We start from the raw sequence: 14004 nt of genomic DNA on the forward strand, positions 1-14004 counted from the left end.
GCCAAATGATCTTAGAGTTTTGAGAATGTAATTTCTGTTTCAAGAAATGAGCCAAACCAATGGAGAAAAACTGTAATGCAAACACATGATTCACACTGCAATGCAACATAGACATTTAAGAAAATTTTTAAAGACTTATTTCTTCAAAAGGATTCTTTTCCTTGTGTGATTTTCACATCAGTTCATACTAGCTCTCATCTAGACACAGTTTTGTGTCGATCTCATTTCTAACGGTGTTCATGTTTCTTAGTATGCAAAGTAAGTCAGCTCCATCTCCTGCAAGTGTCTGTAAGTATTCTGATTACTTGTGTATTCCTGCCTTAAATTCAGTTACAGTGGGAAGAAAAACTTTAGTAAACACACAAGGGAAAGTACACAGATTGAGTACAGTACATACACCCCAGGCCTAAAGCTTTGGGTCATTGTCACTAGAAATCTAATCCACACAGCACCATGTGAGCCTCTCTGTCTCAAGAGCTAAGACAAATGCCTGGTTCTCATCTGGTTCCCTGGACTCCACTGACATTGACAGCATGCTCCTTGTAATACAAGGACTGTTGTTTAATGTACCATAACCGGATGGAACATGCAGATGTTGCATTTCTAAAACGATAAACAACAATTCAAACCTAAGGAGAAAAAAAAGTATAACAGAGGTTCGGGAAATAAACTGGATTTGTAGAGATAGGAATGGCTGTTCAATACAACTGTGATAGCCGCCCCATATTGCACATAAATATGTCAAATTTATTGTACTGCTCAAAAAATCATGTGCCAAGAAATGTGGGTACATTACAACATACATATCAAGCAGCACAATGCCACAACCCCTGAGTTCATTCTCTTGTCATCACAGCATATCTGCCCCCTTAAGCCGTCACACTTTCCAAAATGCAGCTGTGCAGCACACACGAACGGCTTATTTTGCAGTCAACATGAGAAAAAGAATCATTTATAACTGGTGACAAAAAAGATGTTTTTTTTCTGCCTTTCTTTTATGAATGTGATTGTTGTCAAAAGGAATTGAGCACAACAATGCCTTGTTCAGTTCTTGTTGCATTCAAAGGCATAGCTAGAAGGGCTTGGGGAAGACCGCTCGCTGCTAGGGGCTGGTGGGCACAGACCAGCTAGAAAGTGAATTTTGCATACTGTACGGATCATCGCCCAGTTCAGCCCAGTCACATTGAATCTGCCATCAACCAATTGTGCTTCATGAAACCGTCAACCCTCATTTACGTCTGCCTGTTTTCTTCCCCACGCAGCTGTAAACAAGGTCCCAGCTTTGAGATGTCTTCCTCTGTCCCCATGTGCGCAGCTTGCCAGGGGAGCGCAGGCAGCAAAAACTCGCATTTACAGAGCTACTTGAAGCTACCATTTCCAGACAAGCCCCCCTGTGCACTAGGCAACAGAGTCAAGGACGAGTGTTTTTTGTAAATGACAAGAGTTTAAAGAGCTTTACATGGAAATCCCTGCCCATCGATCAGAATTCAATGTAAATAAATAAGAGTAACTAAAATCAAGTTGTCTTCATTTCATATAATGTGTGAAAATAATGGGTTGTCATGATGGGTTGTGTTAAAATCATCAAAAAGACGTAGTAAAGATGAGACTGAATGCCTTGCTAAATCAATAAAGGCATAAAAGTTGATTTAGATTTTCATGTTTTTAAAGTTTTTGTTCTGTCAACATAAGAAAATGGCCGTATCAATAAAATGTCATAAGAATGATGAAAACATCTACAAAGCATCTTTATTTTAATCAGTGCAGATAAGATTAGCATTTCGTTTCAAAGGCACACAGAGCGCCTTAAAATGTGAAACCATCTTAATTCATAGAGCAGCCTTATATATGTGCACGGTAATTGCGACCCACCAAACAGTTTCTTTTTAAACAACAACGGCGTCAGTTGGTGTAGACAGAAAACATAATTAGTATTCAAGCTTAATTAATCTACGCTCTCCCCCCCCCTTAAGTGAATAAGTCAATTATTTATGCGTGTGTGCTTCTTTGATGCTAACAGATTATGTATGTTACTGGAGAAAGAAAACCTTGAAAAATGACTTTGAAAACTTTCCATCATAAAATGTCACTACAAGCTTCTGCACCGACTTAGAAATGTCAGTGAAGGCCATGAAAGCCGAATGATTATGGAAATAAAACTGGACTAAACTGTGAAACTTGTACAAATTCTCATTACTGCCAAATCACCATGCCAGATATGTCAGCGCCAGTCAAGGAAAAAACATTGTGATCCATTGTCTGAAATCCAGAGCAGAAGATAAAATAAATCAGTCAAATATGTTCTTTTTGTGTGCCCTAATCCGGGGAATGGAAATCTAACACAGGTCGGATCAAGGTCTTTCCTGGGATCATGGGAACTCCTTAGGATTTTCAAGAGCCTTTTTGTTTTTACCCTTGAGAACCAGGCACTGGCCTCTGCACCCCTCAATCCCCCATTGAGAACCCAGAGGCAGCACAGAGGAATGCTAAATGTCAATGGTCAGACTGCACCAGCACCTTCAGTGAGAGAGATGGAGGTATACAAGGCTTGACCTCTCTGTGTTCAGCTACGCATGCAATGAGGGGCCAGAAGTAAAACTTTACTCACACTGCTAAAGGTGTCCATCTCCACAAACTGCAACAGCTCATCAGTAGCTGACCCTGATCTCTGCACAATGGCAAGGCCTGCAAAACAGAACGTATGAAAATAAGATGTATCTGAAGTTGTATGGCTCCCAAGAATCTGAACCGCACGAGAGGAGAATCTGTTATTGACTTAAAACAAAATCTTTAAATTTGTAATTCAAAGTTTGTTAATGTTATTAGAGCTTGCACAAAAAAGCTCTTTTGCTGTAATAGCTTACTGTGCAGCACAAAATCCTCCGCTGCTTGTGTGTTTTAACCTGTTATCTCTGCAATGAATCTTGGTAAAATAAAAAGGACAATAAACACCATTTATTACCACACATAACAAATTATTTGCCCTGATTATTCAAATAGTTTATTCATTTACATCTGATACAATATCATTTGGTATTTTTATCGTCTTTTTCCTATGGTAATTCACGTGGCTTGCACAAGTTTCTGCTGAAATAGCAAAACAAACCCCAGGCAAAATGTGAAAGATTATCCCATACCATGCGAGCTGGGATGAAATGCTATAGCCTACTTTTTCACACTGAACACTGCTCCACTGGGTGTGATTGAAAAACATGTAAAGCTATTGAATCTGTGGTTTGTATATGTGGAGGGAAAATGAGTGTTGTAACAAGTGGGCCAGTGTTTTTGTAATTGTTTCAAATTACACTCGGCGTAATAAGTCAGTGAAAGCAGAGCCAGTGTGCGGTCCGTACACATTAACTAGGCAAAGACCACAGGATATCCATGCACCTTATCGCAGCCCACAAAAAAAGACTTGATTGTGTAAACAACTGTGGAGGCTAAAAACTCCTTTGCTACATTTCCAGCTGTGCCTTTGTGTCCAATGGCGCTTATCACCAGCTACACAAAATAAGGATAATACTTTTAGAATAAGAGCTACTTTGCAGCATTTCCTTAACATGTGTATTTTATTGAATTTCTGTTTTTTATTTACTGAAATGTTTTTCTGGGTTACTAATGGGGATGTGTGTGTGTGTGTGTGTGTGTGTGTGTGTGTTGTATAGGCTGTAAAATTCTGATGCTGCGAGAAAAATGTATGAATTAGTTGTTAAAACTGCACGCCTCCTGCCAAACACGGGCTCCCTAACCAATGGGATGGCCAACATCCTTTTTAACCATATAAATAGCTGAGTCCCTTTTTTGCTTGAGATTCAGGCTTTCTGTCAAAAAGTTGCGTGCATTTCATTATTTTTATATTTTTTACAGTATATGCAACAAACACCTAAAGTCATACAGCGTAGGATGTACTTGCTGGACTTGAGTTGTTATCAATTCATAGAGTGTATGAGTACACTGCTGTGTAAAAAAACTCATATCTCATATGCTTAACTAAACAATACACACATGTAAACATACACTGCCAACACCAGCCATCAAAGAGCAAAATGATCTGGGTTTCCTTGCAAATGTACTTGTTTCTGACCCATCGGCCTGAGCTCTGTTTTCGTGTTTGATCTCAGCAACACGCCAGGAATGAGCATCTGTGGTCAGAGTTTAACAGCAGAAAGAAGACACTGCTGTCAATTGATTGCTGCAGCATGATGCCTCTAAATGCTTTTTTCTTCTCTGCACAAACCAGTGTATTAACCCTTGTGTTGTCCTCTGTCTGTTTTGCCTGTTCTTAAAGCACAAAGTATAAATTATTGCCCAATAATGTGTAACATCTTCTTAGCTAACATTATTCCAAATCATAACCACTAGTTTAACACTTATTTATGGAATGTATAGTCAATAAAACTCATTCATGTTAAATTATATGTAATGTTTGATTAGAAAAAAAAACAGAAATCGCAAATTATTTTTAGATATTAAATAAAAAATATATATTATATTTTTTATATTTAATAAGGTTCAGAGAACTATAGGATAAGAGAAGCCTATGTTGATGGATAATCACAGCATGTTTTGTGTACCATGGAGTTATTTTTGGGCAATTTGGTTGAAACCCATATTTTTGATATTTTTTATACAGGTCGAATTTGACCCAAGGACAACAGGAGGGTTAGGGTTTTCAAAAGTATGCAGCATTGTGTATAATACATTCTTTAATCAAAAGCTTCTTGACTTTTTTTTCAAACCTCCAAAATCTCCTTTATAATAAATGAGGAAGTTGTTATTTAAGATCCTAAAAATAGTCTACACATAATGACATTATGAACCAAATGAACCTGCTGCCCAAATCACACAAAAGTTATTAAGAAAGCAGGTATGTACATTGTTTCTCTAAAAGGACATGCCAGTATATTTGACCAGCATTGTTTTTTTTTTTTCCCCATCTCTCTCCTGCCCTGAGAATGACCATCTCCTCTGTCAACTAGTCAGCTAAGCTCAATCAACCCTTAATCCAGAATGACAGTGGGGTCTGTGTTGTACTGGACAAGGCACTTCCCCTCTGCTATGGCATAGTGCGACCTGAAATCTTTACTTGACATCCTTTTTCTTCTCTGTGAACACGGATAAGGGATGTAATTCAATAGTCACCAAGGGACAGGGCACACCCCACCAAAGACTATTTTATTTGCTTGTGGACAGAGGCCTTTTCTTATTGTTTCACAACAGCCAGTCTCCCTCTATACGTAGAGTTCACACAGCTGGCAATAAGCTGGGCAATGGAGATGTTTTGCATGCATATTTTTATATACTCGCAACGTACTGTTTGCACTTTAAAGTCCACTTACAAAGGTATCTATCAGCAGTGCACTGTGAAGTGAACAACAGTGGAGTATGTTTGAGTCTTGCATTTTATTTATGGGAATTAGGGGTACGTTGCTCAGGTACATATCCAGAAGGCAATGCCTTTCTAAGTAGACTTTTTACGTAGGAATGCAATTTGATCCTACTGGATAATAAACCAAATCTATAGCAAATAACCAGCACATTATATTAGTAACTGTATACATGCATGTTGATTTTATGTAGGATAAAGAGGTATTTTACCTTGTGAGGCCTGAATTCGTCCTCTTCATGATCAGCTACACCTCAGTCGTCAAGGTGATGCAGTTCCTAACAACACAGACACACACACACACACGTACACGTAGTCTCAGGTAACCTCCTCATGTTCACTTTCACTCACTGAGACAAAAAGTGCAAGGGGAAGTCTGAATTTGATTATACACCTCTCAAAAGTATAAAATACATAGTTTGGATCTCAGCTTTCTACCTGGCTATCTGTTATACACACCATATGTTATAAATTAAGTTAAGCGAAAGGAAAATAATACTTGAATGATCACAGTAGGAACTGTGTGTCATTTAAATTCAGGGAAGGAGCGATATCTGACACAGTCTAATGCATGCCATTACCAAAACTATAACCGTTGAGTTGTGCCGAGATAAAGTTTTGTGTGTGTGACAGTCTCATCTACCAGATGGCATCACTGTTTGTGTTTTAAATGCTGTTTCATTATTAATGGGGAGTGTGGCAGAGCACTCGTTCAAAGAGAAGATCACTTATTGTTTCAGCAGCGCAGAGATATTACTGGTAAAACAGGCTGCTTTATCACCTTTCTGTGCCCATTACAATGAACTCCCTCAAACTGAAGGTAAAGCGCTCACACTGCTTTGGGAACATCCATTATGCAGTATATGACAATTCACACTAAAGTTTCCCCCTTGCATTATTTAAAGGGAACTACATGCAAATTTATTTTCCAGCAAAAGACAACCAAGCAAGCTTTACAGCTGCTGTGAAGAATAGGTAGAAAACACCCGGCGGATTGGTTTGCTCACGTTTGGCATAAGGCTTATTAACGCTAATGCCCCCCTTAGAACAGATCACAGCTAATGCATCCCTTGAACAAACAGTCGGACTGTGCTTTATTTATGACTGCAACGCCATCAGGCCATCGGTGCCCTTTTCAACTGAGGAAGAGAGATTGCTCATGTGTAAGAGCAAGGTAAAGTCATTGTTTGTTTTGTAGAAAATTGAGTCTTTGTTTCATTTTGTATAAAGTTTAGGATTGGTGCTGTGAACTTTTTGTACAAGTGAGCCGCATTACTTTCTCTCTTTGATTAATGCTACACTGCTGCAAACAATCACAAGTTAACAAGGCACAATAATCCATCATTCATTCACGTTTAAATCAGTACAGTGCATGCAAAGTGGATCTTTACAACGCCCATATTACAAACCACTGGGATCCTTTGTTTGCTCATTAAGCTGCTAAAATGTGATCTAAATAAGATGCCCAGCGATTTGGACCTCCCATTACCTGGTTAAGCTGTCGTTGATCGTTTATGCGATTAAATATAGACCTAAATCTCCATCTTATCCAATTAATTCTCTGTGCAGGCATGAGAGTGGCTAATGATGTTATCTTACCTAATTAACCTGTATAGGGATTCAACTCCAGGACAGGAGATTGTTCATCCTTCATCCAAGTGTTCATTATTATCATTATCATAAAGGGGCTAACTCATGATGTTGGCCATTCCATCACCATTAATCTAGATTGAGTTCTTTTTTGTGGGGGGGTGGGGGTCCTTTGGGGTCATTTTTAATTATCACTAAAGGAAGGGAATTCTAGCAAAGCCGAATAAGTTCAGTTGTGGTCACAGCAATCACTGGAATCCTGTGAGACCACATTACCCAAATGTGATTTGACTACTTATGACTGAGGGGACATTTCTGATTTTGCTGTGTTTAGGGCCCCGCACTCTGCAAACCTCTCCTCACAGTCTTCTGTCAGCTTTCCCATTGAATGTCAGCTTCAACCTATTAACACTGCAGACTTGGAGCGGATCAATAGCCCTCATTGGGCCATGTGTCATTAGTTAATCGGATATTGATGAGAGTATTGACACGCAACTAATTAATCTCAGGCCCAGTGCCGGCTTTCATATGTTTCCTTAATTATGCACTTCATCTTAGTCCTTACACAGCAGCAGGCTGCCGCTTCCTGTTTGACAGTGAGTGAAAGTTACCTGTCGAGTCTCACTCTTTTGTCGTACGTTTTATTTTCTTTCTTTCCTCTTTTTAAATTGTGACATACTTTACCGGCATTGCAGTAAACATGCACGTTAAGCATGTTACGTTTTAACATGGGCACATGCAATTTGCTTTGTGTTTCAGACACTCAAAAGCAATTTTAAAGTAACGTTCATGACGGATGCTTGACACAAATTCTTTCAAATGTTTTCATTTACAACTTAGACGTAGATAATAAAATGCATTTACACGAATCAACACATGGTGTAAATAAGAATATTCTGCACTTTCAAATAGAATGAGAATGCTTTAATTTCTCGGAACCAACAGAAATAAATAAAACGTTCAAATTTCGGAAGTGAACAAGGTAAAGTGTATATTTTTTATAGTTCATTCAAATGACAGGGGTGAATGAACACACAAAGTCTCTCTATTATTTACTTGGCTGCGTCGGTCGAAGCATCCCTTTACTATCCTGGTACCCTTATGTGCATGTATGGGCCTAGTGCTTGTTAGTTTGCATGACAAAATACCCTGTCTCTATGCTGTTGGATATGAGCTCATATCTGTGTTCTTTGTGTGTACCTGCATGTGTGTTGACGCATCCATGCTGATCAATAGAGCTGCGCATCAGCGCGCTGGTGCACAGATGAGAGAGCACCCAAAGGTGAGCCTGACTACCGGCATCACCACAGGGCTCCAATAAGCTGCTCCTGAACCGCTGCTCTGCAAACCACACATCTCTAACTTTTAGCCTGCTGCTGTTGGTTTGATTATTGTTTATAGATACAGCCGAGAATTAAAGTATGGCCCGCAGGCAGCATAATTATTTACAGCTGAAAACTCATATCATTACCAGCATGCTCCTAATTGCCAGAAGTAATATCAATGTTAGTTGATTAAGAGTATTTTTTTTTTTCATCTTTACTCTCCATAATGTGCAGAGATTGTTTTCCCTCAGCATATGGGGTGACGGTTTATCTCAATACAGCTGTTCATCTGGCTTGACTTCTATTTTTTTTGGGTTATTTTTTTCAGTCATTCATTCCAAAATACAATATTGCGGTATCTTCAGAGGGTAGCGATCGATTGCTCCACTTTCTGTAGTTTGTTCAGAAGGTCAAAGTAAACACAGGAGATTTATCCTTCATTGCTCAAAAATAATTTATCTCTGTAAAGATTTTTCTTAAATAGACACAGATATGACTTACAGGGGGCAGACTTTTTGACTCAAGGTGATGTCAGAGCCAAAGAGAAAGGCCAGTGGGCGGCAAAGCTACCTTTAATTCACAATCAAATGATTAATTAAAACAAATGTTTATGTGGCCTGGACCTCCCTCCCTCTGCTATGAACATGTCAAAATATTTCATCCTGTATTTAAGGCGGCAAGAGAGATGAAGCCATTAATAACACCGCCCGTGAAGGGGAAAATACATAAACCTTGAAGGCTACTTCATTATTCACATGTAGATTACTCAAACATGAATGTGGCGCTGCAGAACCAGAAAACTATTTATTGGACCTGGGCATAGAAGTCTCAGAGTTAATACAATGTATATTTGTCATATATCACAATTTTATTTTCAGAAGGGCAAAGGGCAAACAGTTTTTACAGTCAAAAGTCATCTATGTGCATACCTATCTATGTATCTATCTATGTATATACCGTATACAGTGTATATATAAACTTTCAAATTCTGACATGCTTTTAAAGAATTGAAACATCATTGAAACTATTGCTAATTACAGTGTACACTACAAATCTATTTTCTTACCTCTACACTTACTTTGTCTTTGACCACAGAGTTCACGCAGCCTTGTAAGAGTGGGAGTGAGTGACATTTAAAAGAAAAGAATTACAAGGGTTTGTATGCAAAACCTCAACTTGGGAGCAAGTGCTGTGGAAGCCAGCTTGCCTTGCATAATACAACTTAAAGCTTTAGTGCGTATCTTCTTGATGTTAATAAACATTTGTTACATTCAAGCCATTGCCAAATGAGTTGCTACAAAGCTAATTAGGTCAAAAAATCTCCACACAAGTCTCTCTCTGTCTTTCTCAGTTTGGATGTATTCAGAACATTGGGTCGTTCTGTGACTTTTTCCTGCAGAAACACAAGTGAAGATGATAACCTTTAAGGAAGAGTCTGTTTTTTTTAATACTTTATGTCCTCCTTGGCTACTAGCCTGGGCGGGGGTGGTGTACAATCATGGAAGGCTTGTATCATGTGGACCCGCCGACAATTTTGCTGTCAATACTTAGAATTCCTCATGGGGGAGACAGAAACTACGCACTACAGCTTTAAGCAACACGTAAAGGAAAAGCCATCCAAGGCGATAGCTCTAAATGTTCCATCATTTCCTTTCAATACATCACGTCTTCTGAGCAAAATACTAACATGTCCTCAAAAGATTGTGTCTATTAGGCATTTAACAATCACAGGAATTCATCATATGCTTCGAGAGTTAAAATTGTGCAGAGGAGTGGAATAATTGTTAAAAGGGCAACGCAAATAGTGATTAAAAGTGGGCCTAGGGTCATCATTAGGGCATGTTCTCACAAGAGAAATTGAGAGCACGGGGGGAGTGTTTGAGAAACATCTTGCTGACCAACAAGAGGCATCTTACATGCAGCTGACTCCTCTATGACAAGGATGTATTATGCGTCTTGTGACAGGCGGTGAATCTGCCCCTTTGATGAGCATACTGACTGCGAGTTCACGCATATAACGCTTGAGGAAATTAGACAATGGTCGGAATGAAACTTTGCGCTATAAATACATTTGCTTTCTTGCTTTGTTTCTGTGTCATTCATTCTGAGATGCAGTGATGTCACCCCACAGTGAAGGTCTTGTGATCCCATTTAAAGACCAAGAGGCCACAGGGGGTGGTGTGTCAGTGGCTCAAAGGCTTGGTATGTTTAGGATATGGTATGAAATACAGTCTGAGGCATTAACTTACAAGAGCAGAGAGATGAGTCTGACTCTATCTATTACAGGAGCTGCACTTTGACGACTCATACGATACATTAAAAACAAATATGTAAAACTGGGTGATAGTGATGAGGATTCTGATGCTTTGTTCATGTAGTCAATTGATTTCTATTCCGGTAATCCTTACAAAAATTCTCATATTTACAAATGGTTGTTGTATTCGGACTGCTAAAACAAGACAAGAGTGCAAACGTGCATGTCCAGTGACACATATGAAGACATGATATGTGAAGATGGAGAAATAATGTAATATACAAGATGAGTTTTTCATGGTTTAAACGAAAAAAATTGCATTTTCTGTTGTTGTACTTTATATAAATTAGTTTACAATTAAAGAAGGTGTTTTTTCAGCCAACCTAATTCAATCAGTTTGCAGCTCTGTTCCTCTTTGACTTGACAATGAACCCTTTGTTTCATGGCTGTCATTTGCTGAAAAGTAGGGTGATTATAGGCGCCCCTAACTACTTAACAGTTTGAATTCCCTAGAGGTGGTGTAATGACATTATAGGTTTGCTTTTGTAATAGTGGCAGTAGTTGCAGTTGTAGCTACTGAAACCTGACAGGCTTCAGAGTGGTGTGTTTGTCAGAGTTAATTCTGTTATTTTGAACAGTGACCAGATACATTTGATGATAGATGGTCAACAAATTTATATTCCAAGTAAACGTTGTCATTCATCACCAGAGAGTTCTACTGTGAGGGGCTGTACTTGATATAATGAGAAAAACAGGGGGCTAGGATTGCCTCCACATGGCTCTCTCAGACCATTCCCAGCAAATCAGACGATCAACAAAGGTAAACCAGCGCTGTATCATACGTAAAACATTCGTCATTGCACAAAAAAATGATGCCTTAGTCACTAGATTCACCCAAAACTGGCCTGGAAGTGTCACTAGATTCATTAAAGCTGAAGATTGTATTGAGAGTATTCTCAACAGGATAGTCTTTGGCTTCCACCCAGAGGTTGTGTTAACCAAATATGTTCTTATATTCTATATATTATATATATCGATATATTATATATATCTAATATTTTATTTCTTTTTTGGAATATTTTGTTCTATTTATAGGCAATTTTTTGGGGAAAAACAAGATCAGAGGATATTAATGATAGTGTGAACATATGATAGAGGCTTCCATACAAAAAAATGCAAAAGTCATGGCGGCTGAGTATCCAAAGTTTCTTTAACAAGCCCAACATCTGTGATGGCTTTGACAAACGAGGAGAAAAAAAGACAATTGATATGGTGGAGGAGGAAGGAAAAGCAAGTTATAGCCTACTGATAACGCACATATTTACTTCATCTTTCATCTTCATGCCTTCATAAGGCATAAGCTTGTTCTGTATATTTCAATTATCAAAAACATTTAAATCAATAAACAAAAATGAAATGTCTTATTATCATTAAAAAAGGGGTAATAAAAGATTATGACAGAGGTTTCATGACCCTGTCCCTCGGACAATGAGAACTCAACCACTGCTTCCTCCTTCCATTAGCAGCTCATTTAACATCAATTTAAGCTCTGGGATTGGTTGTTTCTTGCCAGAATGCACTCTGGGAGCAATATTTGACATCATATCTCTGCATGTCTGTGCACACAGGTTTGTACCTCCTCCTTTGTATCAAAGAACCAGATATTTTCTAAAGCGGTCATTGTTTTTTGAATAACTTGGAGAGTTTGATGTCCATCCAAGTCGTAAAAGTGCTCCAGCTGTCAGTCACATAACCTTGTCTATTGAATTAATGAATGACACTTTTACCACTGAAACTTTTTCACAAAGCAGACATGACTGAGAGGTTCATTCAGACATTCTCTGATGTCTAGTTTTTTGGGGTCGGATCACTGCTATTTCTATTTTTGATTAATCCCAATTAAAAAAGTGCTTGCTAACCAATTAGGCCTGCTGCGTGCCAGAGCAGTGAAAAATAGCTTAGACATTGCCACGGATAGATGCAATTCACTCATTGAGTCCTCCCACAATCCAACCTGTCAACCAAGTTTCTCATGTTGTGGTGTTCCACGTCAGAATCCAGCTTTTGATACATGTTAATACATCTCGCCTTCACATTTCCTGTCACTCTCCATTCTCATTTTCTGACTGCAAAACATTTGATACTGCCACAGGCAAAAAATATGCCTGGGCATCATTTATTGAGGAGCAGCGATGTGGAACAAGATTTATTAATTTTTTAAACTTTTTGGTAAAACTGGTATTCATTGCAGCAGCCAAAAGAAATCTTTCAATATGCTGTGCTTATTTTCAAAATGTTTTAAGCTAACGACTAAACTAGGAAATAATACAGATCACAGTCTTTATAAACCTGTCAACAGCTTTAAAAATGCTTTTTTACTGATGATTTACAAGAATGTTGGCCTGTTTGAATTTACATACCAGGAAATACGTTGTCCAGGTTGGACTCCTGCTGTGACAGTCTGGAAAGAGATCAACCTGGATGGACCAGGTCACTAGGTAACCCACACATCCGTCTTAATACCTAGCCAAATGTTTGAAATGTAAATACCTTCAATGACCAGGTCCACTCAGCTTGTCTTCAGTGGACATGCAACGCTGACCCTTAGGCAGTAGCAAGCTCATTGGACTATTCATAGACTGCGTCCTCTGCCTCTTGCCTTTTAAGTTTTTTAAAGGGTGTAATGTTCACTCTGTGAGTTTAACCTAGATCTCTTTTGAACTTTTAATGATCTATTTCCTACAGTTAATGATTCAACACTAAGTTTACTACTGTGTGTGCACTGACATATTAACGCACAGGCAAAGCAAGGACACATCTAAATGTAGAAGTTAACTGAGGTAAAACTGTATTTCTGTTTGTCTCATTTGACCTGCTGGATGTTTTCTATTTCAACTTTTACATTTCAAACTAACATTCATGTCTGTGGAAGATCTACACCAGCCACTTTTAGTCGTGGGCTTTGTATATTTACAGTCCTTATTTCCATGATAAAAGTCATAATGGATCAATATTGTAACTAATCTGATTGCTAGCATCCTTAACTGTTCCTATCTAGCTTAGCTTACCAGTCCCATTGTCCTCATTTGCTGGTTTTAATAAAAAAGTGGCTCAGTTTAGCACATCTGGCCACGTCACTTTCTAGAGAATTTTTTATATACATTTTCGCCTTTTCAGTGCTATTTTTGCCTTTTTTGCCTTTTTTATTATCGTTTTTTAAATCTAATTTTTGCTCGTGGTCGCACCCCCCAACAGGCACCGCTGACTGTGTGCAGGAGGTGACGTTTTGTTTTTGTCACTCAGCAAGGTGCCGTAAATATATCATCATTAACCAGGCTGCACTCTGCGAATGGGCCGCATGAATGTAGAGAAAGAAAAAAGAAATACATAAAAAGAGCGGGCTGTGAGAAGCCTAGGGACGGCATCCATGATATTCAACTATGATTTCT

Source organism: Etheostoma cragini, chromosome 22 (assembly GCF_013103735.1).
Source record: "Etheostoma cragini isolate CJK2018 chromosome 22, CSU_Ecrag_1.0, whole genome shotgun sequence".
Classification (NCBI taxonomy): Eukaryota; Metazoa; Chordata; class Actinopteri; order Perciformes; family Percidae; genus Etheostoma; species Etheostoma cragini.